Here is a 27,451-nt window from a genome sequence, read left to right as displayed (position 1 = left end):
CAAAGGAACTATTGCTGAATAGAATAATAAAACTACAATCAATGATTTAGGTATTTTAACTTGGGCAAACGTGAGTAGTACAGAGATTTAAGCAACAGGAATAATCACTCCAAAAAATGTCTGAGGAGCTAAAATATAACTAGAGGTCTTTGTTGCTTTTGCACATAAAGTTCCACCATATGCATGCTTCTTAAGTACAGGAATGGTTTATTTATTTGGACTGTCCACTGTAGAGGTATATTCCAGTCTTAACAAAATACAGTGGAAGTGTAAGAAAGAGTACAAATGTCTTGCTTCCCTGCCAAATATGGATCCCAACACCACTCTCGCTGCTTTCATTAGTTTATAATACTTTTTGTCTTTTTTTTTTCTGAGATGGAGTTTTGCTCTTGCTACCCAGGCTGGAGTGCAATGGTGTGATCTCGGCTCACTGCAACCTCTGCCTCCTGAGCTCAAGTGATTCTCCTGCCTCAGCCTCCCAAGTAGCTGGGATTACAGACACCTGCCACCATGCCTGGCTAATTTTTTATATTTTTGGTAGAGACAGAGTTTCACCATGTTGGCCAGGCTGGTCTCAAACTCCTGACCTCAGCCTCCCAAAGTGCTGGGATTACAGGCGTGAGCCACCGCACCCAGCCAATACTTTTTGGTCTTATGGCAAAAGTTATATAGATAAATGATACAAAATTAGTTTAAGAGTCAAGAGTAAAGGTTTCAAAGGCAGACAATTTGGAATAATCACTTGACCAAGGGTGTGACTGCTATATAAATTAAAACAGGCTATTTAACCTTTCTGAGCCTCATTTTCCTCATCTGTAAAACTGGGATCGTGATTCTAAAATCTGGAATTCTTGAAAAGTTTAATTAGATATGCATTTAAGGATATTTGCACAGTAGCTGGCTACATAAATGAATAGTGGCTATCATGATGGTGGTGGTGATGACAGTGATGAAGAATAAAACACAAAACCATATACAGAAGAATATTTTAAAGTCACAAAATTGAATACTGAAACACATAAAACATTGACAAGGGAGTCAAATAAGACCCAAAAGGTGCAGGAATATACCATATTCATGGAATGGAAGACTCAATATGGTTAAGACTTATTATAAAACTACAGATATCAAGACAGTGTGGTGCTGGAAAGGACAGACAGACAAATAAACTAGCTACACACGTACGGTTAACTGATTTATTAAAAAAAAGTGTCAAGAAAGATCAATGTGCAAACCGTACTTTCAACAAACGGTGCTGAAACAGTTGGATACCCAAATACCGAGGAAGGAAGGAAGGAAGAAAGAAGGGAGGGAAGGGAAGGAGGGAGAATGGGAGGGAGGGAAGTAGGGAGGGAGGAAAGGAGGGAAGAAAGTAGAGAGGGAAGGAGGGGAGAGGATAAGGGGAGGGAGGGACAAAGAAAGGAGCTATACCTTACACCATGTACAAAAACTAACTCAAAATGTATCATAGATTTAAATGCAAAACTTAAAACAACAGAACTTTTTAAAGAAAACATAGAAAACTTTTGGGACCTAGGCATAGGAATATATTTCTTAGGATACAAAAAGCATGAAACATAAAATTTTAAAATTGATAAATTGAACTTAAATCAAAATTAAAAATTTTTGGTCTTTGAATGACACTATACAGAAAGTAAAAAGACAGACTGCAGAATTGGAGAAAATATTTTTAAAAACACCTATCTGACAAAGGGTTTGCATCCAGAGTATATAACAAATTCTAAAAAACCAATAAGAAAACAACCCACCAAAAATTGGCAAAAAATGTGAGCAGATATTTCATCAAAAAAAGGAACACAAATGGCCGAGATGAACATGAAAACATGTTCTATCTCAGTAGTAAATAGGAAAACGCAAGTTAAAACCACATTGAAATATAACTATACACCGATTAGAATGGCTAAAATTAAAAAACCACCACCACAAAGATGCAGAACAATGGAAACTCACGTTGCTGGTCTGAAGGCAAAATGGTAAAGACTTTTTAGGAAATAGTTTGGCAGCTTCACATACAGCTGATAATATACTTACCACATGACCCAACCATGCTGCTTCTAAGAATTCACCCAGGAGAAATGAAAAGATATGCCCACACAGACACTTCTATACACATATTTATAGAGCTTTCTTCATAATTGCCACACATAGGGGACACTCCGAACACCTACTACCTACTAAATAAACAAATAAATTATGGCACATCGACATGATGAATAGTACTCAGAACGAATGAGGAACAAACTACTGGTAAATAAACATGAGTGAATTTCCAGCACATCACTCTAAGCAAAATAAGCCAGATACAGAAGGCTAGATACTGTATGAATCCATTCTTACGTCATTCTAGAAAAGGCAGTACTAGAGTGACAAAGAAGAGAGAACTGACTACAGAAGGGCATGAGAAATATTTTTATGGAAATGGAAATATTCTAAATCTTATATTTGATAGTGGCTACACAGCTGTATTGTCTGTCAAAATTTAGAAAGAAGAAGAATGGATGTTACTATATAAAATATATATATATAAAGTATAAAATATAGGTATTTATAAAGTATAAAAAATATACCTTATATAGATTTATGTATAAGTATATATGCTTTATATAGTATATATACTTATATATTATATATGTAAAGTATACATATACACTTTTTATGTATAAAATCCATATACTTTATACGTACAAAATATAAAGTATATATTTTAAAATATACAAAGAAAATCTGAAAATCACCATGTCCTATAAGCCATATGTAATTAATACTGTATTTCAAAGGATTCCTTCTTGCTCTTACACTTATATAGAAACAGAGTAGTTTCAATTTAATTAATACTTTATTGTAGCTTTCAAATGGTTTTGCTATTCAATATTGCAAGGCCTACTTCATTACCCTTGTTTTTCACATTTTTCTTGAGTATTCCTGCCAACGTATTCTTTTGCATGTACTTTAGAACCACATTATTGAGTCTGAAACAAGGTCCTATTGGGATTCAAATTAGAATTCCATTGAATTTTTAAATTAATTGAAGAGGCTTACAATATCAGCCTTCCCATTTAGACATGCAGACTGTCTCTCCATTTGTTCAAGTCTATTTTTATGCCATTTCAGGAATGTTTTGTGGTTGTCATCCTAAGGATCTTAAACAGCTCTTTTTATTTTTGTTTCTTTTGGAGGGAGTGCTTTTTGAAACAACCCTTTGAATATTTTGTATATTTTTATTTGGATATTACGGTAAACAATTGAATTTAATATGTGTATTTTGCGATTGAACCTACAGAATTCTCCTATTACTTCCAAACTATTTTTCCCCCACTTTGGAGAGGGTTTCTAAATACATCAAACCAAAATCTGTCAATATTTTTGCTTTGTCTTTCCTAATCACTGTAGGTCTTAATTCTGCTTCTAGACTTACTCCTCAGGCTGTACTATCGCGGTAATGTCAAATTACAGTAATGACAGCAAGTGCCTGTTTTAAGTGATTTTCATGGGCATGCTTTTAGTGCCTAATTTTTAACTACTATTTTGAATGTTGGTTTAAGACACTGTATATATCATGTCAAGGAAGTATTCCTAACCTCAGGACCGGCTATAACAAAATGCCTCAAGTTATAGTTATGGATATTATTGGTTAACAAATATGGTTATGGAAATTATTATAAAACAAGAGTTCTATTATTGAAGAACAGGTAGATCAACAATAAAATAGAGTAGCTGAAATCACATCGTATGGATGCTGTTACATTCTCACTAAGAGGGGAAGAAGGGTGCCTTCAAAACAACTTACATGTAAGGTCAAACTATAATAAAATTAAACTTAGAAGATAAGCTTTTTTTATAATTCTTATTTCCTAGAAAGGGAATGTAGCCACATTATTTATCAGCTCGCTGGAACCTTTGTGAAAGCACACTGTGTTTCGGACATTGTTCTAGAAGCCCACATAAAGCTCACATTCTATTGGGAGTGCTCCGACAGAGAACTTACTGGCAGCTGAATTTAAACATTAGCTCCACTTGTCAGAGTTGACATTAATTAGTGTCTTAATAAGACCATCTGGTACCTGGAGTAAGTTAATAGTTATGCACTTGGCAAGTATACATTGTAGATGTTTCCCATCACGTTCTGTGGGGGAAAAAATCTCTTGAATGGTCATTGAGAAAAATAATCAAGGGGATATCAGTGTAAATATATAGCTTTGTTTCTAGCTATATATTTGTTTGTTGTAGCATGTCCACTATTATGTAGACAAAACTCATTATTTCCAACTTCCAACTTATTTTTATACAGACATAATGAAAATATGAGAAGAGGCCATTTCATCAATCTTATCAAAATTTAGAGCTTGCACTTTCTAATTACCAAATAAACACTTAGCATTGATCATACTGGCGACTATCATAATTCTAATTAGGGAATACAAAACATTAGTTTATAGAGATTAATCTGCTTGAACAAAATTCATATATTTTAATGACATTTTTTCACTTATGACAATCATGGACATTTCAGTTATTTGCCCCATACATAAAATTAAAAAGGGGCCATGCCAAATCCAATCAAATTCCCTTAACCTAAACCAAAAACTAATCACCAGTCACATAGTGAAGAGCCAAATTGAAAGTCACTTTGCAACAGATGTTCAGTCAAGATTTTTTATTTTTTATTAATCTTGCTTAGATGAGATCTTAACAGCATGCAGTGGAAGGTAAATTCACAAAGTACTACTATAATGACTCATTTTATTACTTTCCAGAATCACTACTTGCTTGTAAAATTGAGTATGTTTTTCACAAGCTAATTATCTGGCTACACAGTTAAAAGTTGTGAAATGCAATGCTCCTATTCCATGTTTAAATAAGAGGCACACGAGATCATTAAATGAAGTCCACTTGTTTTGAATTTCAACCTGCTGTGTTGGTGTCATAAAGGGGCAAAAAGCAGAAATCTAGGTGCATTGGTTAAATAGAAACAGGGTGAACAGGAGGCATTTGTTTGAAAGAATCAGAAACCTTGGACACTACTATGTGGTGAGTACGGTAGGAATATCACCATTATTTAGTATAAAATCATTATCACAAATAAAAACAATCACTGCAGTACGAATGTGGACCAAGGCACAGACCTATAAGGCCATGATGAGTGCCCCAGCCCCATATCACCTCCTGGACTTTACCTCTGTTGCTCACATTGCTCCAGCCACAGTATCCAGCAAGGGATCCTGGAATTTGCTGTATGGAAAACAGGAGACTTTGTACAGCACCCTCTCTAAATGTACAAGACATTCAAAAGAGAAACCTGCATACATTTTTATATTAAGAAATCATTCTGGGGATTCTTCCACTCCTGAAATAAGTTGATTTGCAGATAACTCACAAGTTCTTAAGCTAAATGGTATTTTCATTTTTCTCAAGCTCTTCCAATACTTATGACCACCAAGATGCAGAACTAAAAGGTGTGCACCCTTCAGGATTGTACTCTACCTGTGCCCTCTACAGGACGCTTCTCTGCCAGCTGACCACCTGGCTCACTTCCTTCCCTCCTTTTCTGCCTTCTCCATGCACCAGTCAGGTTGATACAAATTGCATAAATTGTGTATTGTCTCTCCTCACTAGAATATAAACTCCACGTGTGCAGGGACCTTGATTATGCTTGCTGAAGGACCCCTAGCAGACAGCCTTTACAGAGGTGACACACGAACTGTCTCTCCATTTATTCAAGTCTGTCTGAACAAATGGAGAAGTTTATTTGAACAAACGAAGCTGCCTGAGTGAATGCGCTCAGTCTTCTATTTGTTTTAAAGAACATTTAAAGGCAAAGAAAAGAAGAAAGCCTGACACAAACACGAAGGAAAAACATTCATTCCAACAAAAGCCTTGAGTCTAAATAAGGAGAAAATGATTCTATCAATTAATGAGTGAATGTACTTCTGACAAAGTTGTAGATTTCATTTGTAGTATTTTTAAAGATCCCCAAGCCTCTAGCTAAATGGCACTGTTCTAAGAAATGTGTTTAGTCAGGCATGGTGGCGTGTGCCTGTAGTCCCAGCTGCTTGGGAGGCTGAAGAAGAATTGCTTGAGCCTAGGAAGTGGAGGCTGCAGTGATCCATGATTGTGCCACTGTTCACCAACCTGGGCAACAGAGAGAGACCTCATCTCAAAATAAAAAAAAAAGAAAAAGAAATTCATGCAGGGAATATTCTTTTTTACAATACACTTAAAACGTACGTTCTAAGACACTGACTGTGCCAGCATTTTCTTGTGTCGAATAGAACTGAATTCATATTTTCAATATAACTTTGTGTTGGGGCTTGTGGAGAGGGCATTTAAATGTTAAAAAAAACAAAAACAAAAACAAAAAAGCTTGGATTCAGTCTACCCATTTGCTAAAGAGTTTGATCTCCATGTGATCACTTTCAAAGTAAACTTTAACCCTGCTCTGATAGAAAAGAATTACCAGATGAGTCTTAAAACAAAAATTTCTGGTTGTTTAATGAAAGTTGCATTAATAAAAGTAATCAAATGTGTGATAAAATATGCTTCAAAAAATAAAAGACTTAGGAATGATTAAACCAAGAAAAAGATCTGTGTACTGAAAACTATAACACATTGATGAAGATGATACAAATAAATGGAAAGATATCTTATGTTCATGGATTAGAAGAATTAACATTGCTAAAATATCCATATTACCCAAAGTTATCTACAGATTCAACGCAAGTTCTATTCAAGATTCCAATGACATTTTTCACTAAACTTAAAAGAACAATCCTAAGATGTGTTTGGAACCACCAAAACAAACAAACAAATAAATAAAAACAATAACAACAAAAAAACCCAGAATGGCTAAAGCAATCTTGGGTAAAAATAACAAAGAGGAGGCACCAGACTACCAGATTTCAAGATCTAATATAAAGCTACAGTAATCAAAACCATATAGTGCTGGGCATAAAAACAGACTCATCAACCAATGAAATGGGATAGAGTGCCTGGAAATAAATCCACGCACTTCCAGTCAATTGATTTTCAACAAAGGTGCCAAAAACACACAATGAGGAAAGGATAGTCTTCAAAAATGATGCTGGAAGAACTGGATATCCGCATGTAAAAGAATGAAATTATAACCTTATCTCATACTATATACAATAATTAACTCAAAATGTATTAAAAACCTAAGGCCTGAAACTGTAAAACTACTAGAAGAAAACATAAAGAAAAAAACCTCTTGAAATTGGTCTGGGCAATGAGTTTTTGGATATAACCTTAAAAAGCACAATAAAAAATAAAGCTAAAAATAGACAAATGATGTTAAATCAAACTAGAAAGCTGTTGTACAGCAAATGGAACAATCGGCAGAGTGAAGAGACTCCCTACAAAATGGGAGAAAATATTTGCAATTCATATATTTGAAAGAGGATTAACATCCCAAATATATAAGAAACTCAAATAACTTAATAGCAAGAAAATAAATGACCTGCTTTTGAAAGGGGCAAAGGAAATGAACAGACATATTTAGTACATGTGCTGCTAAAGTGATCAGGGGTTATTTTTCAAAATAAAAAGCAGCCAACAGATGTAGGAGAAAATGCTCGACATCACTAATAATCAGGGAAATGCAAATCAAAACCAGAATAAAATATCACCCTACACCTGTTAGAATGGCTACTATCAACAAAAGGAATGAGAACAAGTGTTAGGATGCAGAGAAACGGGAGCCCCTCTGTGCTGTGGGTGGGAGTGTAAATTTGTAAACAGCCATTACGGAAAGCACAATAGAGAGTCCTCGAAAAATTAAAAATAAAATTATCAAGTGATGCTGCAATCCCACCTCTGAGAACATACCCAAAGGAAATGAAATCAGTATGCTGAAGACATATTTGCACTCCCATGTACACTGTAGCATTATTCACAATAGTCAAAATAGGGAAACAGCCTAAGTGTGCATCAAAGGATGGATACGCAAAATGTGATCTAAAAACACAGTGGAGTACTGTTCAGCCTTAAAAAAGGTGGAAATAACATCATTTGGAACAACACAGATGGACCTGGAGGGCATATCTTAAGCGAACTAAGCAAGGCACAGAAAGACAAGCACAGCATGATCTCACTTCTAGGTGGACTCTACAAGCCGAACTCATAGAAGCAGAAAGTAGAATTGTGGCTACCAAGGACTGGGGAGCAGGGGGACTGGGGAGACGCTGGTCAAAGAACACAAAATTTCATTTAGACATGGAGAGTAAGTTCAAGAAGTCTACATCACGGTGACTTTAGTTAATAGCAATGTACTGTACACTTGGAAACTGCAAAGACAGTAGAGTTTTGTGTGTTCTGTTTGTTTTGTTTTGTTTTGAGATGGAGTCTTGCTCTGTCACCCAGGCTGGAGCGCAGTGGTGCGATCTCGGCTCGCTGCAACCTCTGCCTAGTGGGTTCAAGCGATTCTCCTGCCTCAGCCTGGGATTACAGGTGTGCGCCACCTGGGATTACAGGTGCGCACCACCACGCCTGGCTAATTTTTTGTATTTTTTAGTAGAGACAGGGTTTCCCCATGTTGGCCAGGCTGCTCACGATCTCCTGACCTCAGGTGATCCACCTGCCTCAGCCTACCAGACTGCTGGGATTACAGGTGTGAGCCACTGCGCCCGGCCAAAGCAGTTTTCAGGTGTTCTCACCACACGAGAAAAATAAGTACGTGAGGTAATGCATGTTAGTTAGCTCAATTTAGCCGTTCTACAATGTAAGCATACGTCACAACATCATGTCGTACATCATAAATAAATAATTTTAATTCATCAATTTAAAAAATAATATTTAAAAATTCTGACATAATGACAATCTAATATGCTGGAGAATTGGTGTGATTTTCCACATGGAACAAAAACACGCGGCTTTGCGTTTGACAGAAAGGGGGGGTCTGTGAGTCTATTCAATCAGCAGTAACAAGGTTCTGCTCCAACATGCAAGCACAGCCTCGTGGCTGCCCACCCCCCGCAGAGCTCCACCGTGTGTCTCAGGCCTGTGACATCATCAAAAGACATGGCAAAGGCTACAACCGAGCCACGGACTGTGCCTGCTACCCACCCAGCAAGTAGAATGCAGACGTGGAATTCAGCCCCTGGAAGCAGAAATCCTCATTTTGCAAACAGGCTTTTTATAGCATTTGAAAGAACAGTCCGCTCAGTGCTCTCTGCTGGTCACCACCCAGCAGATGAAAAACCAAGTGAGACTTCCAGCCACCTCCGGGCCGGGCAGCGCTGGGGTGACGCACATACACGTTCAGGAGATGAGCACATTTAGCAAGAGCACATTCATCTAAATTCCATGAGGAAGGAGGGAAGTTGGGCCCCCAAAGATTTAACTCTTCTCACTCTACCACCCCACAGCATAATTCTCTCATAAGGAAAATGGGCAGGAGGCAAATACGGTTTGTTTTTGAAATATTAAAGGCAGTTATTCACCATCTGCTAACTACTGATATTTTTACAACTTTACAAGGATGGAAAACCGTTTTGATTTTTAACAAATAGCCATTATAAGGCAGCCAGTAAAATTCAAGCAAGGGTTTAGGGCAATGGGGAAGAAAGAGTCAAAGCTGAGAAAACGCCAACATATCAGGTTTCTGGAAGGTTCAAAAGTCCTACTTTAGTATACTGGGAGGCAAATGAATGGGATCACTGAGAATTTATTCTTGGCTTAGTCCTAATGCCACTCTAAGATTTGGCTTCCAGATTTGACTGTCTGAGCCAGTGTCAAACCCCAATGTCGATGCCCCAGCAGAAGGGTCAAAAGTCAAAGAAGATTTTATTTTGATTTCAGCCAGCATGGCAAGATGTGCCAAGTTCTTAGTGCCTGGAACCTCAAGGCTGTAGGGAAAAGTTGCACATCCCTGTGGCTTCCAAACTAACTATGCACAAGCCTTCCTTTATAACAGAACTTGAAGCAAACCTTTTCTAATCAAGGGAAACCTTTCAGGTGCAGAAGGGATAGCGTTTCTGTGTGGACAAGCATCTGTGTAGAGTGCTCAGCCCATCTGTGTAGCTAGATGTTTCAGTTAAAGTGCTACTGGAACGTGGCTTGGAATGCAGGTGGCAGGAGGCTAGAGGCCACGGCCCATACGCCTTTCATGCCTGCTTCTTGCAAGGTCACATGGGTGCTCAGGACATCCTGGGATGCGGTTCAGAGGCACTGGGAACGCCTCATTCCAAGGCACTGAGGCAGGTCCGCACTGGCAGGGTCTTACCAGCCTTGCTCCCCACAGGCATCCTTAATGGTGGCAGGTGTCCTCATGGCCTCACCTACCAAGTGTATTTGTGCTGCTGTGGCCCTGAAGGGGCCAGGATGAAAAGTTCTGGAGCAGCAAGGCCGAAGACTACAGGCAGACATCAGGTGAGGAACAGGGCTGGCCATGGTGTCAATCCCAGGTGAGCTGGGGGAGTCAAGGGTGGCCACGTGGAGAAGTGGCCTTCAACGAGATTCCTGGGATTGTGTACTCATTCATTAACAAAAACAAGCATTGTCACTTGCTATAGGCCAAGCCCGGTGCTGGGGCATGGAAGAAAATACGCAACAAGGTCTCTGCCCCCCCTGTGTCTAATGAGAAATGACCCTTTGAAGGAGTAATGGTATGTGCAGTGTGACAGGGCCATGATGGGGTGACCCGGGTGCTGTGGGGAATGCCACAGGCATGCCTCCCAGGTGAAGGTGGGGATGGGAGCAGGAGAAAAGCAGTCTAGGGAGAAGTGCTGGCTAATCACAACGGCGAAGGCATCGGGAGCCCCCCTCACTCTTTTTGTTTGTTTGTTTGTTTTCATTTTGAGACGGAGTCTTCCTCTGTCGCCCAGGCTGGAATGCGGTGGCACGATCTTGGCTCACTGCAGCCTCTGCCTCCCGGGTTCAAGCAGTTTTCCTGCCTCAGCCTCCCGAGTACTTGGGATTATAGGCGCACACCACCATGCCCAGCTAATTGTTGTATTTTTTAGTAGAAATGGGGTTTTACCATTTTGGCCAGGCTGGTCTTGAACTCCTGACCTCAAGCGACCCACCCACACCCACCTCGGCCTCCCAAAGTGCTGGGATGACAGATGTGAGCCACTGCACCCAGCCTCCCACATATTATTTATGGGGGCTGGGCAGAGAGGCAGAAAGTGAGGCAGGAGCAGAGACCGGAGGCCATGAGCGCCTGGTATGGGATGTAGTGGGCCTGGATGACAGCATTACCCAACCCTGTTCTTGTTTGGTCCTTCGCTGACTGCCAAGAAATATCTGTAGACAGGGTAGGGTAGAGCAAAGGAGTACAAATCAATTTTATCTGCCTTCAAGTTTTTCCTGAGTCTTATGCATAATCATTCAACTTGCAAATTCAGTCCTATTCCAGGAAGCTCAAAATGACAGAGAAAAAAAACTGATGATTAGGAAATTCCAACAATTTGGGTGATCACTTAAAGATGAGCATATGCGAATCACTACATCTTTTTTTTGGACACAGAATCTCTCGCACTATCGCCCAGGCTGGAGTATAGTGGCATGATCTTGGCTCACTGCAACCTCCGCCTCCCGGGTTCAATCGATTCTCCTGCCTCAGCCTCCCAAGTAACTGGGATTACAGGCGCCAGTCATGATGCCCAGCTAATTTTTTGTATTTTTAGTAGAGACGGGTTTTCACTATGTTGGTCAGGATGGTTTCAAACTCCTGACCTCATGATTCACCTCCCTTGGCATCCCAAAGTGCTGGAATTACAGGCGTGAGCCACGGCGCCCGTCCAACTACTTCTTATGAGTACTCCAGGTTTGATTTGGTTTTCTACTTTTCCACTATTGTACATAATTTCTATTCCTGCCCATTACAGAGTGAAAAGGTAAAAAGGGTACTAGTAACTTTCTAAGCTAGGGATCCAACAGTTAAAACTCCAAAGACTAGCTTCTCACAATTATTCCAAAGCAACCCCAAACACCTTGGCTAGAAATCCTTCAGTCTGGTGTGTAGTTAATTAGCTATAACTAATGAAGCCCTTCATTTGGTTCTCGGCAGTCAGGAGCAATATGAGATGTTCAAGAGTCTAAACAAGGAAAAGGAGGGGTTCCATTACAACCTACGTTGTGTCATTTGCCTCAGATCTCAAAGGAAAGAATGAAACCCAAAGAAAACATCAAGACTCACAAACAGGTCATGTCATAGGTTACCTGCTCTCCTTCCTGCCTTGCTTCAGGAAGTTACTGCAGACTCCCTCCTGTGTCCTTGGCATTAATGGGGTAAGTCAGGGAACGCTGTTTGACTAAGATGTATTTGTTTTCTGTCTTTACCAATAAAACATACAAATATATATAAAACACCTGTCAGTTTGGTACTTAGAAAATTACATGGTCCTTAGTCACATATCGCAATTCTTGTCCTTCTCATAAATTACTTTCTGTATTTTTGGCACGTAACAACATAAGACCTCCAAACCTCTCTAATTCAGGTTTCCTGGCAGAAACAGAAGAGATTTAATGGTGGAAATTTGAATTTCAGGATATATTTTGAAAAACAACTTATGTGTACTTGGGTAGCAGTCTACCCAACAGTAGCTTCTTCTACGGTTTCCTTAAACAATTAAGCATGGCTTTTTCATTGTTTCCCAGCAGCCCAGGTAACATCCACATTCATTAAAATGTACTCAGTGGCTCCATTGTCTTGAGTCTAAAGGAATGTTGAATGCATGCATTCCTTCTTGCCCTCTCCCTAAAACTCCTACGTCAAATTTCTACTGAAATAATTTAAATTATAATTTTAAAATATACTGATATAGATAGATACGAATGAACATTAATATTTCTTTTATTTTCTTTTTTTTCTTGAGACAGGGTCTTGCTGTTTCTCCCAGGCTAAAGTGTAGGGGCGTGATCATAGCTCACCACAGCCTTAAACTACTGGATTCAAGTGATCCTCCTACCTCAGGCTCCCAAGCAGCTGGGACTACAGGCATGCACTACCATACCCGGTTAATTTTTTTTTTTTTTTCCTGAGGCAGTCTTGTTTTGTCACCCAGGCTGGAGTACAGTGGCGTGATCTTGGCTCACTGCAACCTCCTCCCAAGTTAAAGTGATTTTCCTCCCTCAGCCTCCCAAGTAGCTGGGATTACAGGCGTGTGCCACCACGCCCGGCTATTTTTTGTGTTTTCATTAGAGACAAGGTTTCAACATGTTGGCCAAGCTGGTCTTGAACTCCTGACCTCAAGTGATCTGCCTGCCTCAGCCTCCCAAAGTGCTGGGATTACAGGTGTGAGCCACTGCACCCGGCCGAACATTAGTATTTCTAAATAATCATTCCCCATCTTAAATAACATAATCAAAGCCGTCTCTGGATATAATTAAATCAGAATCTTTTCTTATTAAATAATTGATAATTCATGAAAAAAAAACTGGTTTCCCATGGATGAAAAGCGAATAAATGAATTTTTAAAAGGAGCATGTCTATGTAAACTCAAAACGTGATTATAAACAAAACTCAAGAAAATATCAGTATCTTCTTTTTGCTGTGAGTCTCTAACTAACTTTGATAGCCTAAATAGCAGAAAACAAACACCAGAGTTATCGTGGCAGTTATCATGGCTGAATTACCTCATTTCCCACCCACAAGCACAGCTCAGCACCCTTTCCCTTGATCCTGTCCCTTGATACTGAGACAAGTAACTAAGCTCCACCCTGAGCCTCACTGTAACCTAAGATTTCCTGGGTCCCCTCTAAAGACAAGGAGACAGTGATCAGCATAAAAAGGGTGCAAAGGAGAAAGAATCAAAGTCACTAAAAAGGCCACTTCTTAAAAAGCCTCACTTCTTTATAAGAACAAACAGCACTCCCTAAAAAGTAAAGTGCTCATCTGTAGCTTTTATTTGATGCTTGATGTCTTCTCTGGTGGTTTCTTGGTGAATAAGAATAAAAGTGGAGTATCCCTTATTCAAAATGCTTGGGACAAGAAATGTTTCATATTGCAGATTATTTCAGATTTTGGAATATTTGTACTATAAACCGGTTCAGTATCCCTCATCTGAAATCCAAAATGCTCCAATAAGCATTTCCTTTGAGCATCATGTTAGCTCTCAAAAATTTTTGGGTTTTGGAGCATTTCCGATTTTGAATTTTCCAATTAGGGATACTCAATCTGTAATAGTAACATTCTACTAAATAAGTAGAAATTGAAGGTACGTTAGGAAGATAGAATTACTAAACTCAAGAAAATCCTGAGTTAACTAACACCATGTTATTAAGTTAAAAGGCATTAAGAGATAATTTTGGTAGGAAAAATAGATTTTTAACTTTCTAAATGATAAATGCACACTTTGAGTTGATTTGCTTTTGTATACTTTTGTATACTTTCTAAGCTACTTTCTAAGCTACTTTCTTTCAGGAAAAAACCTTGAAAGTTGCAATTTATGTTGTTCCAAATTTTTACAGATTAATAAAACTAAATAATCAGACATTGTTATGAAATCAAAGAGATTTTCAGTATTGATTTATTAGTTGTGACCACTGTGACATGGTAACACAAAATGTCAATAATGAGGACAGAGACTGAATGAAGGATACATGGGAATAGGTTCTATAATTTTTTTAAACTTTTCTGCAGATCTAACCTATAAAGTCAATCTTTTAAAACCTAGGAGAAATTGGCTGGGCACAGTGGCTCACACATATAATCTCAGAATTTGCAGAAGCTAAGGCGAAAGGATCGCTTGAGCCCAGGCGTTTGAGACCAGTCTGGGCAACACAGTGAGACCTAATCTCCACAAACAATTTTTAAGAAACAAAAAAATTATCCAGGTGTGGTGGCAAGTGCTTGTAGTCCCAGCTACTTGGGAGGCTAAGGTGAGAGAATCACTTTATCCCAGGAAATCAAGGCCTCAGTGAGCCATGATCACACCACTGCACTCCAGCCTGGGTGACAGAGCAAGACCCTGTCTCAACACAAAACAAAACAAAACAAAACCAAAACGTAGGAGGAATGAAATGTCAACCAAAAAGAAAGGGGTCTCTACGTACGGAAAGCACAACACTCATCTCCCAAGGAAACTTGTGTATGATGTTAACATGACAATTTGACATACTCTGATTCCAGCATTTTTTTAAAACGTGGCTACAATTTCAAAAACTAATGTTTGAAAAGAGGTATTTAACCCAGTATTTGTGGGTATGCTGAAACTTCTGTAGTTCCTACAACATATTGAGAGAGAGAGTAAGCCACAGTGATATGGGGGCTGTTTCTCAGAGATGAGGCGAGACTGAGGAAGGAAAGGTGATTTAAAGTAGGCTAATTACACAATTCCTTTTTAACAGGCCATCGGTAAGCGCAGAACCTGATTAAAAATAAATGCTCGAAATACTGGCCTGAGTGAAATTTCACATCTGAACTCCTGCACTGCTGCTGGCAGCTCAGATGCGGCCACTGTCCTCCCCACATGCAAGCCTTTAAAGACTACAAAGACAAAAAGCAATGAACGATGCTATTAAAACTGCATCTCCCTGATAGAATTTCATTAAGCTAAAGAGTCTCTGTCAAACACCCTGCCATAATATTACTTTGTTACGCAGCAAGCAAGTGTACACATTGAACATAATTTTACTCTCCTTTGAGTGAGGCTAATGTCTCTATTGCTTTGGAGAAAAGAAAATCTTGAGCATCAAAGGATGCAGAACGTCCTCCCAAACATTTACCATCAATATTTTTTAATTGAAATAGCACTAAGGCGCTCCATTAAATTAAGGAAATAAATGAAGAAAACCTACTAAAGGAGAGATAAGCCGTAATTTGCAAGCTCCAGACAAGAGCTCATTTCAAGCCACATTCTGACTTCCCCTGAGTTGCACCGGACAGCTCTGCCCAGAGTGACACCTCAAAGCAAAGGACACATGACCTTGCGTGTTGATGCACTTTTTGGACGTCCACCTTTCCAACCAATTACATCATGCATTATGAGCCCTGGAGCAGTAGATCAAAGGATAAAAGTAGCCGACACTGAACGGACGTCACAAGGACGACGCATGGGCCCACAGAGGGCACCCATGTGCCCATGGGCACCCAGAGCTCCCCAAGCAGATTGGAGCTGACCATGAGTGAAAGCACAGCCATGCTCTCACCTGGAGAGGCCCTCCACACAGGACACACATGCCTTTTACGTTAACATACATGAGGATCAGTATCTTGAGATAAGATCTTGGTATTAGTTTGCTAGAGTTGCCATAATCCTAGGTACACCGTGCACTGTGTACTCTTCTTTACCTCATAAATCACACCCATAATGCATTTTCTGCAATTTCCAGTTTCAGTTCCTTTAAAGAACCTGAAGACATAGGAAAAACAACGTGAATATAAAATGTTCCCCATTTTTACGATTTCTTCCAACCTTTGATAATGGTTCTACCCACATCCAATTCAACAGAAATTGCTTAGCAACTTGATTTTCTTGGACTTTCCAAAGCTAATTGAAAAATAAAATACCATAGCTTCCAGTTACACTTTTTTGTTTACGTATATTAAACAAAGCTAAACATGGACCAATGGTACCAACAGGTTTACAAACAAATACCGTGACTCTTAGCAACCACACATCTAAACTGGTGAGTGCACAGTTATCCTCATAAAACCTACTGCCTGCCAGATGCTATTCTGAGGATGCTGAAAGCATCGGCACAGAGAGAGGAGAGCTCTGCTCCTCCACAGAGCCTGTTAAGTGGAGGCCATTTAACAGCACTTGTTTGGGAAATAAATCTATAAACAGAGTACTCAAAAGAGAACAACTTAAAAACGGAGGGAAAAATCAATTAAAGGAAAAAAAACAAAGGGCAAATTCTTTAAAGGTGGAAGATGGAATTCCACGGCCCCCATCTTCGCTTGTAATTCTTGTAATCTTCACCCTTCTCCCTCCATATTACTGAATTCGACTAGGGACCCCGATTGCTCCTCCATCCGTGCCTTAGTCCAGCGCTTGGCTCTATCACACAAAGCTCCTTCTTCCCTTTACAGCTAGGGTTGCCAGACAAAATCCAGGACACTCACTCAGTAAAACTGGAATTTCAGATAAGCAACATTTTTTCTAGTGTAAGTATATCCTAAATATTGCATGGATAGACTTAAATTAAAAGTTATTTTTTACCTGAAATTAAAATTTGACTGCACATCTTATATTTTTATTTGTTAAATGTGGCAGCCCCACATGCAGTTCATTCTCGCCCATTCACACCGTGACTCTTAGCAACCACACACCTAAACTGGTGAGTGCACAGTTATCCCCATAAAACCTACTGCCTTCCAGCTGCTGTTCTGAGGATGCTGAAAGCATCGGCACAGAGTATTCAAAAGAGAACAACTTAAAAACAGAGACGTGTGCTGCAACACACACGTCCCTTGGCCTCCTGGTTCTCTGTTCCTTCCTGCCCGCTCCTGCCTCCTCCCTATTCTCCTGTATCCTCAGTCTAGGGACTCATCAAGGTCCCCTACTTAGCTTCTCCACACTCTTTCTCTGAAAACTCCAAACTCTGGTATATATAAATATCACATCAACTGAGACAGACAACTTCCCATTTATCCAGGAAGACACAACAGGGGTTAATCTAGGATGCAAAAGCAGAAGGAATGAATGTTTAACTACATGAAATCTTTGAACATTTTTTCTCTGTAATTTTCTCCTAATGCTCCCAGCACTGATTTTGAACTCATGCTCTGTGCTGAAGACTCTGCGAAGGATGGAGGATACAGAAATGTAAAGATAATGATCTCAAAACTGTAGATTCTCAATCTGTAAGTAAGACGATCCTGTGAATGGTGCACAGGACTGCCAGGGTGTAAGTCAACACTAAGAGACATTCTGCACCTGCTGAAGGTGTGGGCTGGGGCCATGGCGGGTGTCGCCAAGCAGGGTGGGCTAAAGACGGGGATGGGATGGAGTGTAGGGTAGAGCTCCAGGGCAGGGTCATGGTTGACCATGGAAACAAGTATGTTGGGAAGTGGATTTCACCTCAAGGAAGGCTGTCAAAATTGGCCCAATAACCTAGAGTAACCAAACTCATAGAGACAGGAAGTAGAATGGTGGTTCTACAGGTGCTGAGAGGAGGGAGAAATGGGGTGTTGTTATTTAATGGGTAGAGAGTCTTAGTCTTATAACATAAAAAGAGTTCTGGAATTTAGTCATGCACAAATGTGAATGTTCTTAACAATACTGAGCTGTACACTTAAAAATGGCAAAGGTGATAAATTTTATGTGATATATATTTTACAATTAAAATTTTTTGAAAAGAAAAAAATCAGCCCTGACATGACCTAGCATGCCCACATAGACAAAATGGCCAAGGGCTAACTGGCCTAAGCAAGTAGGCCAACGGGTGATGAGAAAGTTAATAGAAAGCTAAGTAACTCGGAAATAGCCATATGCTCAACCAAAGCCTTTCCATCTATAATACTGCTTTGATAAGACGGCAAAACAGCACGTTCACAATTCTTGGGATGTGTAGAATATTTTCAGAAACTCCACCCAAGATGAATTCATGGTTTCTTCTTTACCCTTTTATTCTACTTTCTCCTGAAAGGAAAACTTCAGAACTAATCTGCAGACCCCACTACTTAATTTGGGGAATAAATAATATGCTAGGAGTTAGTCCTTGCTACAGTTTGAATGTGCCCCCTCCAAAATTGCCAGTGTGATAGTATTGAGAAGTGTATCCTTTAAGACGTGGGATTAAGGCCCTTAAAAAAAAAGGCTTCACTCAGCCTTAGGTTGGCTTGCCTTTCCATCCCACCAGGAGGGGGGGATACAGCTTTCTCCTCTCCAGAGGATACAGCAACAAGGCACCATCTTGGAAGCAGACACCAGCCCTCACCAGACAACCAAACTGACTGGTGCCTTGATTTTGGACTTCCCAGCCACCAGAACCATGAGAAACAAATCTTTGTTCTTTATAAATTACCAGTCTCAGGTAATTTTGTTATAACATCACAAAGTGAACTAAGATCTTAATACTGGTTTTACTTTGATTGGGAAACAGCAACAGAAAGTGGAGGGAAAAAACGGTAAGAGGCATTGAATTTTAGTATGGCACCAACTGTGCAGCGTTCATATGGTCATGTGTGAGCTTTGAAAAACCACTGCTTCATTTTGGCACAATCGGGAGTCATTCCAAGGGAACATTTTTGGTTGGCAGAGTGAGACAAGTTTGATAATCACAGGGATGATGCGGAAAATACTGAACAGATTTTGTGCTAGTCTTAACTTTGGCCAAGACGTAATGCAAGTCATTAACTTACTGTCATTGAAGATTTCCCTATTATCACCTGCAACCAAAAAAATAGAAAAATCCCTTGAAGTTCAAAAGTTTTATGACTTGATGACTCCACTGTGAACCAAAGTTCTCCACCTCTACTATTACTGGTGTAAAAAGGAAATGAGCAGATTCTGTTTAGAAAAAACAATAGTTTCAATTGTAAAGTCTCATGTATACTACTGCATATTAAGTCAAATTATAGTTGTATTTCTATAAATATCTGTATTCAAATACATTAACAAGGATTCTCTTAAAAAGACTAATTACTTTCCACATTTTTTAGATTTCATAAAGATATTTTTTAAAAAATTTCAACTTCTATTTTATCAGACACTTAGACCAATGGAATAGAATAGAAAACTCAGAAATAAAGTTGCACTCCTACAACCACCTGATCCTCAACGAGGCTGAGAGGAAAGAAAAAAAAAAGCAATGGGGAAAGGACTCCTTTTCAATAAATGGTTATGGGATAACTGGCTAACATATGCATAAAACTAAAACTGGCCCTTTAACTTCTACAATATGAAAAAATTAACTTGAGTTGGATTAAAGATTTAAATGTTAACACCTCAAACTATTAAAATCCTAGAAGAAAACCTAGTTAATAACCTTCTTGACATTGGCTTTGGCAAAGAATGTATGGCTAAGTTCCCATAAAGGTATTTCTATGTAGCATGTTTTTCAGATAAATGTTACTAGCATATAAGACAACCTTATTCTTCAAGATGCAGAAGCATACTGGAGTATGCTCAGATTGTTAGTATGTTGGCATTATATATCTGAAACAAGACTTTGTCATTACTTCCACGTGGTTCTGCAAACAGGTAAAAAACTGTTAAGTGAACTCAAAATTTAATAACTGAAAATAAAGATATATCTTTGCTATTTTTTAAGAGAAGAATGAAAAAATCTTAGGAGCTCAAGGTCTCCTGGCCAAGTCCAGCAAGCTGAACAGACTGCCAATACACATGATAGGCTTCTTGTCAATTTGGTTTCCAGTAAATCAGCATATTATCAGTTTAGAAGAATTATAATCCATACAGCATATCACTAATGGAATAAAGCCCAGTGTGACACTACTTAAACCGCTTATGTTCTACAGATTCACAGAGGTAATATGCAGAATCCAATTAAAAAACCAGTTTTCATGTGTTAAAGCAGGAAATCAAAAACTCACTCCAGGTAAAGTGAAAGAAGAGGGTGTTAGCAGGTGTCCCATTAGCACAGACACTGGTTCTAGCTCTAATGTCCTGAGACATGGCTTTGGAATGTTCCTATTCTTTTCCTGCCTGTGCCCCTTCCCTTCTTTTCTCTTTCTTCCTCCTCCTTTCCTTCCCTCTTCCTTCTTCCTCTCTGTTATAATATAGCCTCCATGAAGCTAAAAAGCAAGGGTTCTGCCCTGATCTCAAGGCAGGATGCAGAGACTCGATTTCAACCAAATGGAAATGATACCAGTTCTGACAGGCCCCATGCACTGCCCGGGACATGTACTCACCACAAAAACAAAAAGTCACATCTGTGGTAAAACTACTTTCTACTTGGTCTGACTCTTCTATTAAATCAGCAAGTTTATTAAATCAGCAATTTTTTTAAAGTACTTCAGAACTTCACCAACCTTGAAAAGTCATGAGACAAGGCACTGACTTTGAAAATGAAGGTGAAGGGTACCTTGAGATATGCCTATGTTTCCAGAACAGCAAAGCTCTGGGGCGGTTGGGATGGGTGCATTACTATTATTATTGAGATGGGGAAATCATGACTTTATCAAAAGGAACCTTTTGACTGCCTATGAGAGTGGGGTTTATCCTCTGCATTTTCCAGCCAATGGAAAGGTGAGGTCGCCCAGCCCAAAGGCTGCAAGGCACAATCACCCAGAACACTCTCGGGGCGGAGCCTTCCAGGACAAGCTAGCTCAGAAGGAATTCCACCCCTCTAAGTAGGAGTGGTCTTCCCAGCAACAGCTGGCCATGCTTCTAAAGACAGGCAATAGTCTCTCTCTGCCCATAAGTATCTGTATCTTGCACTTTCAGGTTGGTTTCGAGGGCTTGTTTGTTCTTTTCTTTTTTTACTAAATTATCACTTTGGCTTGAAGACTGGTAGAAAAGCTCACAGATAGCTACTTGGGCACTTAAAAGCACATATAATGAAAGATCCGTTCATGAACAGGTCTCCAGTAGCTCACAAGTGACGCCAAAGGGGACTTTTTGGTTTTTGCTCTCCCTAAAGCAGCTCCAAGAGGAGGCAGACTACATCCTCTCTAGAAACCACTGTCATTCATGCATTTCGTCTTTGGCCCCTTCCCTTCCTCCTGGGGATCAGGGATTCTATTACACTCAGTGAAGACCCTGTCCTGTAAAGCTAAGATAGTTGACTGGGGAGCATCATCTCCATGGACTTAACGTTTCAGATGGAAAGCAGTAGTTAGATAATCCAGCAACGCAAACACAAATGAATATTCAGAGCCACATTTAATAAAGTGGTGCAGTTCCTTTTGGCTGAAGGTACTGAGGAGTAAAGGGGAAATCTCGTTTCACTGCAGGGATGACTTTGATGTTTTTGCTTTTGTTGTTTTCTGGGGGGTGAAGGGGGGACGTTGTTTGCTTGTTTTTGCATGGTAAAGCTGGGTTGTGACTATTTTGAAAATGTCCATACATCATCCGATGTGCAGGTAGGACGTTTTTTCCTACTTATTTTTCTTTAGATCAATTTAATATATTTTGAAATCAACTTGGGAGGCATATTTTCAGCATTTGAATGGGATTTAGTCACAAAAAGTGCCCGTCAGTCAAAAAGCATTATCAAAGCCAACCTGTTTCGGGGTCTAAAAAAACAAGGCAGAGCTATTTGTTCACAATCCATCATTATTGGTACCTCCTAGCAGGAACTCAGGATAAACAGGTACAGAATTTAGCTACAGCTTCTGCTCTACCTTATCTTGGTTAGATGCCCTGGCTATCCGTGGGAGCTGGACCTGCCATGCTCAGGGCCATGTAACACAGGCCCTCCTTTCAGCAGTAGCACCAGGTGGATCAGAGAGGGGCCACATGGAGCTGTGTGGCTGGGTCTTGCCAAGCGCTCCATGGATGCTGCAGGACACCTGAGGCCAGTGGACCAGGGGAAGGAAGACAGGGCAGGGCAGGAAGACAGGGAAAGTTTCCTGAGATTTACAAACAGCCACTCCTGGATGCCAGGACTCCTGGGGATGTGGGAGAACATGATTACACGAGCTGTCCACTGGGTATTCTAAAGAAGGTTGATAGTGAGGCAGATGGCAGGCAGGAGTCATGGAAGAGGCAAAGAACGAAATGAGAACCAAAGGGAGGCCCTGGGTCAAAGAGATGCAGGGCTCAGGGTGCCCGAGGGAGACTGTACACAATGATTAAATGAGGGCGACCATCCTGCATGTGAGGCGGAAAGAAGCGGGTGACCACGCTGGATACTTAAGATTCTCATTACCATGTTCCATCACATAGAAACTACACGCACAGGTTTAAAATGACAAGATCATAACTATGATTCTGGGGTTAGGAAAAGAGGAGGAATGGCTGAGAAGGAATCATGGTAGCTGAGTCTTCGTATTACTATTGCTGTGTAGACCACACTTCTGAAGCCTAAGAAACACTGGGGCCTCTGTTTCCCTAAGGTAAGCATCTGCCTTAAGGACCTGCTGGTCTGGCAATCCTACCCCGGGGTGTATTTCCTGGAGGAGCTCTCCCGCAAATGTGTCTGGAGATGGTTAAATGCAGGATCTAAGACCACTGTCCTAACAGCGAACACCGGCATCACCCAGGTACCCATCCATGAAGAGGGGTTACGCCTGCTGCCATCTATTCCTACAACAGAACTATTACTCAGCTAAGAAAACTAACAGACCACAGCTGCACTCATCAACCTAGAGAGACTGCAAAACCACAGTGCTGAAACCTAAAAGCAAGTCATGGAAAAATACGTATTGTTTGACTCTACTTCTATAAATGGCAAAAGCAAGCAAGGCTTAAAAACATATTGTTTAAGGATACATGAATATGTGGTAAAACTAAAAAGAAAAGCGAGGGAAAATGAGTCCCAAATCTGTGTAGAGACCACATCACAAAGAAGAAGAAGTGCACAGCTGAGCGGGGAGAACTACTCAGGGACTGGAGCGGGAAGCAGTACGGAGGCCCACTGAATGATGTGTCACCTCTACATATGTATTTCTTCCCTTGTATGAATGATCTGTTTTGATTTAAAAATGAAAAAAAAGGCTGGGTGCAGTGGCTCACGCCTGTAATCCCAGCACTTTGGGAGGCCGAGGCGGGTGGATCATGAGGTCAGGACATGGAGACCATCCTGGCTAACACGGTGAAACCCCGTCTCTGCCAAAAAAAAAAATTAGCCGGGCGAGGTGGCGGGCTCCTGTAGTCCCAGCTACTCAGGAGGCTGAGGCAGGAGAATGGCGTGAACCCTGCAGGCGGAGCTCACAGTGAGCTGAGATCGCACGACTGCACTCCAGCCTGGGCGACAGAGCGAGACTCTGTCTTAAAAAAAAGAATGAAATGATGCTGATGAACATGACCGATCAGTCGGAACAAGGCAGAAACGTCTATGGAGGAAGCTCACAGCCCCATGGGCACTACCCAGGCAAAGGGGCATCATTTCCCAAAGTGTGTTCCCTGGAATGCTGGCCACGGCAGCCTAACAAAAAATAAATAAGTAAGGAGCCTGTGGGTGAGGAAAGTTAGGAAAACACTGTAATGTTGAACCCTAATCCCTCTTCTACAAACACTTGGTGTACATTAACGTATTCACGTTTCTGAAAGCTCTGCTATAGGGAGACAGATTTCATTCTCTTCATCTTGGTGTTGCCCAATCTCATGTGATCAATCACTTTGAAGAGAACTTATCACTATTCCAAGAAAACATTTGAAAAACACCCCCCAAAATGATTCAAAATCATATAAATTCCACCCTAGCTCAGAAGTATACAAAAGCACTTTATGAAGAATAAATCAGACCTTTCTTGGGAACATTCTAGGCAGAGAACCTTTCCAAAGCGTTAGAACGTATCATTGATTGCTTTGAATAAAAAGAAAAACCACCCATCTTGTTCTTTCTGTCTCTAGCATCCTACTTGTTACTTACACTGATGCCCACACTTAACTTCCAAGTGCTGTCTTAAAAATCAAACAAAACATCTCTTTCTCTTTCTTCCCTTCCCAACAATATTCTGAGCTTTTTAAATACATGTAGGCCAGGCGCGGTGGCTCAAGCCTGTAATCCCAGCACTTTGGGAGGCCGAGACGGGCGGATCACGAGGTCAGGAGATCGAGACCATCCTGGCTAACACGGTGAAACCCCGTCTCTACTAAAAAATACAAAAAACTAGCCGGGCGCGGTGGCGGGCGCCTGTAGTCCCAGCTACTCGGGAGGCTGAGGCGGGAGAATGGCGTGAACCCAGGAGGCGGAGCTTGCAGTGAGCTGAGATCCGGCCACTGCACTCCAGCCTGGGCGGCAGAGCCAGACTCCGTCTCAAAAAAAAAAAAAAAAGAAATACATGTAAAAGAAATATCTATGCATATAAAAGCTTGCACGGGTACACACAAACAAGAAGGTGTGTGAAGACATACAGCAAGTTGTCAACGTTGCTGCGTAATCTAAAGGGGATGGATAGAAAAGGGGTGGGGGAGAAGAATGATTAGTTTTGACTTTATACATCCTTAGTGTATTATTTCCACTCATTATAAAAAGCAGATAATACTGTTAAATTATTTTAAATAGGGAGGTTGTTTAAATGAAAACATTTTTCCAAACATGAATTTAAGAAGCAAGAAATCATCAGAGAAGAGACGCTGAAGCAAAAATGTGATTCTCCATCCTTTTTTTTTTTTTTTGGCAAGGGGTGAGGAGAGTGGGATTGAAAAAATATTGACAAAATAAGTCAAGTAATTAACAAGGTACTTTCCAAGGCCTTAACAGAGATGCTGCCCTCAAAGACAGGTGTAATTATGGATTTAGAAAATTCATCCTTCATTGAGGGGGGGGAAAAAAAACACTCCTAAAGGAAATGAGAGCTGCAGTCTTGCTGGGCATTGCGAAATCACTACAAGGAGAGGCTTAACTCACACAGGCTCCCTGAAAGCAAAGAGGGAGCTAAAGAAAAATAAATAGAGGTGTCTGCAAGCGAGAAGCACAGTCCTCCACTGTTCACACCTGCCCGCCGAATCAAAGGCTTCAAATATTAGAGGCTCTTTACTTTCTAATGGCAACACATTCTCAACTTCTGTATGGATTAGATCTCACGCTTGCATATTTCTTCAAGCAGACATGAGTATAAAATAATGTGTAAAAGTAAAGTCTCACTTTGCTTGACATGCAGCCAGTGTTGCCACGTGATGGCCTGGTAGAAGTTTGCTTCTAAAACCACTTTTACACGAGAGCAAAGACCAAAACGATTCTTGAAATAATTTAATACCTTACCCAAGCAGACACATCAGGGAAAAAGTCACCTCGTAAACAACTCTGAGAAATCAGTGAACTGGGGTTAAATAACTCTACTTCCATGAGGATATCATCCTCGGAGTCATTGAAAGGATGCACAGAGCCAGAATGACACACCCACTAGTGATGGGTGATTGAATTATTTTGTAATATATGCTTATCCTCCAAAGCATTGAGTCCTTCAAGAAGGAAAACACATTCTATTCTCAAAGGCCAATTTAATTTTATTTGCAGGTTTAAATCTTTTCAAAGCGCACTACTTTGAAACTTCGGAATATTGGCACACTCTGCAGAGCTTTCAGAACATGTAGTGGGCTGGCTGACACTCACAGGAAGTGATTTGCAAGAGTCCAGCAGCAGGGAAGGGCAGGTGTGTGCAGGGACCTCCTTGTATCTCAGTGTACATCCTGTGAGGATTCAGGGCTCCCATCCCAGGGGTGGCCTGGACAGCAGGGCTGGAGCCTCTGCCATGACATCTTCACTTTTCACCAGGTACATGCATTATTTTCAGTATGTTTAGAAAAACAATGCTGTCTGAATTTTTCTTATTTGGCCAATTATCTGATCCATAATTTCTGCTATGAAGAAAAAAATCAATGTCTTCAAAATTCAATAAATGAAAGCTGTGAAATGTCAGCGGCACACATGACAATAATCAAAAGCACACAGACAGCTATATTTCCTCTATGAAACAGCAGGTCCTCATCAGATCACGTCTCAAGACCCCGAATTCACTAATAGGGGATGGTGATGTCTACAAAGACAGCAAATCGGAGACACAGATAGCAGCTTTGCTAAGGCCAGTAGATGAACCGTAAGCATGCTTATTAGGGGTATTAGGAACAGGACGAGAGGAGTGTCTCTCCTTCTATGATGTCTGACAGCATCAGCCCAGAACCCGAGTCTAGGAGTCTGCTGAGTACACTGAGACAATGTCCTGCCTGACAGATGAGACATGAAAATCCCATCTGTCTGGCAAGTTGCACTTGGCTTTCCTTAGCTGCCCTTCCTGCAGTTAGATTGCGGGACTCAGCAGCTCAGCTAAGGCTTTAAGAAGGGTCGTAGACACGGTTGTACAGTTTCACTTCTGCAAGATGAGTAAGTTCTAGAGATCTGCTGCACAACACCGTATCCACAGTTAACAGTACCGTAATGTACACTTAAAACTGTGAAAAGGGTGGATGTAAAGTGTTCTAAATAAAACAAAGACAAGAAAATAATAAAGTAAAACAAAATACTCAACAAAATGTAATAAAATATCACGGGTCCTATACCAAGAGCTGCTGGCTGTAATACATTGAAGTCATGATGCCACGTGTCACATTCAGAAATCAGTCACAAGAATATTCTGAGTTTTTATTTTTCTCTTTGAAGAAATTCAGCAACACCTAGAACAATGCAGTGGAGGGAGAGGATGTGCACGAGCCTTTAAACTTCATGAGGCTGAGGAACCCTCAGAGAAGGAAAACAAAAAGAGGCAGGGGGAGGGAGTAGAGGCCATCTTGCATCAGCCTCCACTCACCAGAGGGGCAGAGCCATGAGCTATGTGCCCAGCACCCTTGTAGTCCACGGCTGGAGCCACCCAGAGAACAGGCCGTGGCTCCGAGGCAGGACTCAGGGACAGACAGAAGAACTGAGGTTCAACGAGAGAGAGCAAGAGGGAAAAAGAAAC

The 27,451-nt window shown here is 40.6% G+C and overlaps 1 protein-coding gene across 2 annotated transcripts in view; it reads right to left on the bottom strand.

Annotated features, from left to right (window-relative positions):
* The window catches only part of DOCK1 (dedicator of cytokinesis 1), a 555,400-nt gene that overhangs the window by 216,523 nt on the left and 311,426 nt on the right, over positions 1-27,451 (bottom strand). The window lies entirely within an intron of this gene.

Source organism: Macaca fascicularis, chromosome 9 (assembly GCF_037993035.2).
Source record: "Macaca fascicularis isolate 582-1 chromosome 9, T2T-MFA8v1.1".
Classification (NCBI taxonomy): Eukaryota; Metazoa; Chordata; class Mammalia; order Primates; family Cercopithecidae; genus Macaca; species Macaca fascicularis.
Note: the sequence above shows the minus strand (reverse complement) of the source record. Positions and strands in the feature narration are given on the sequence as shown.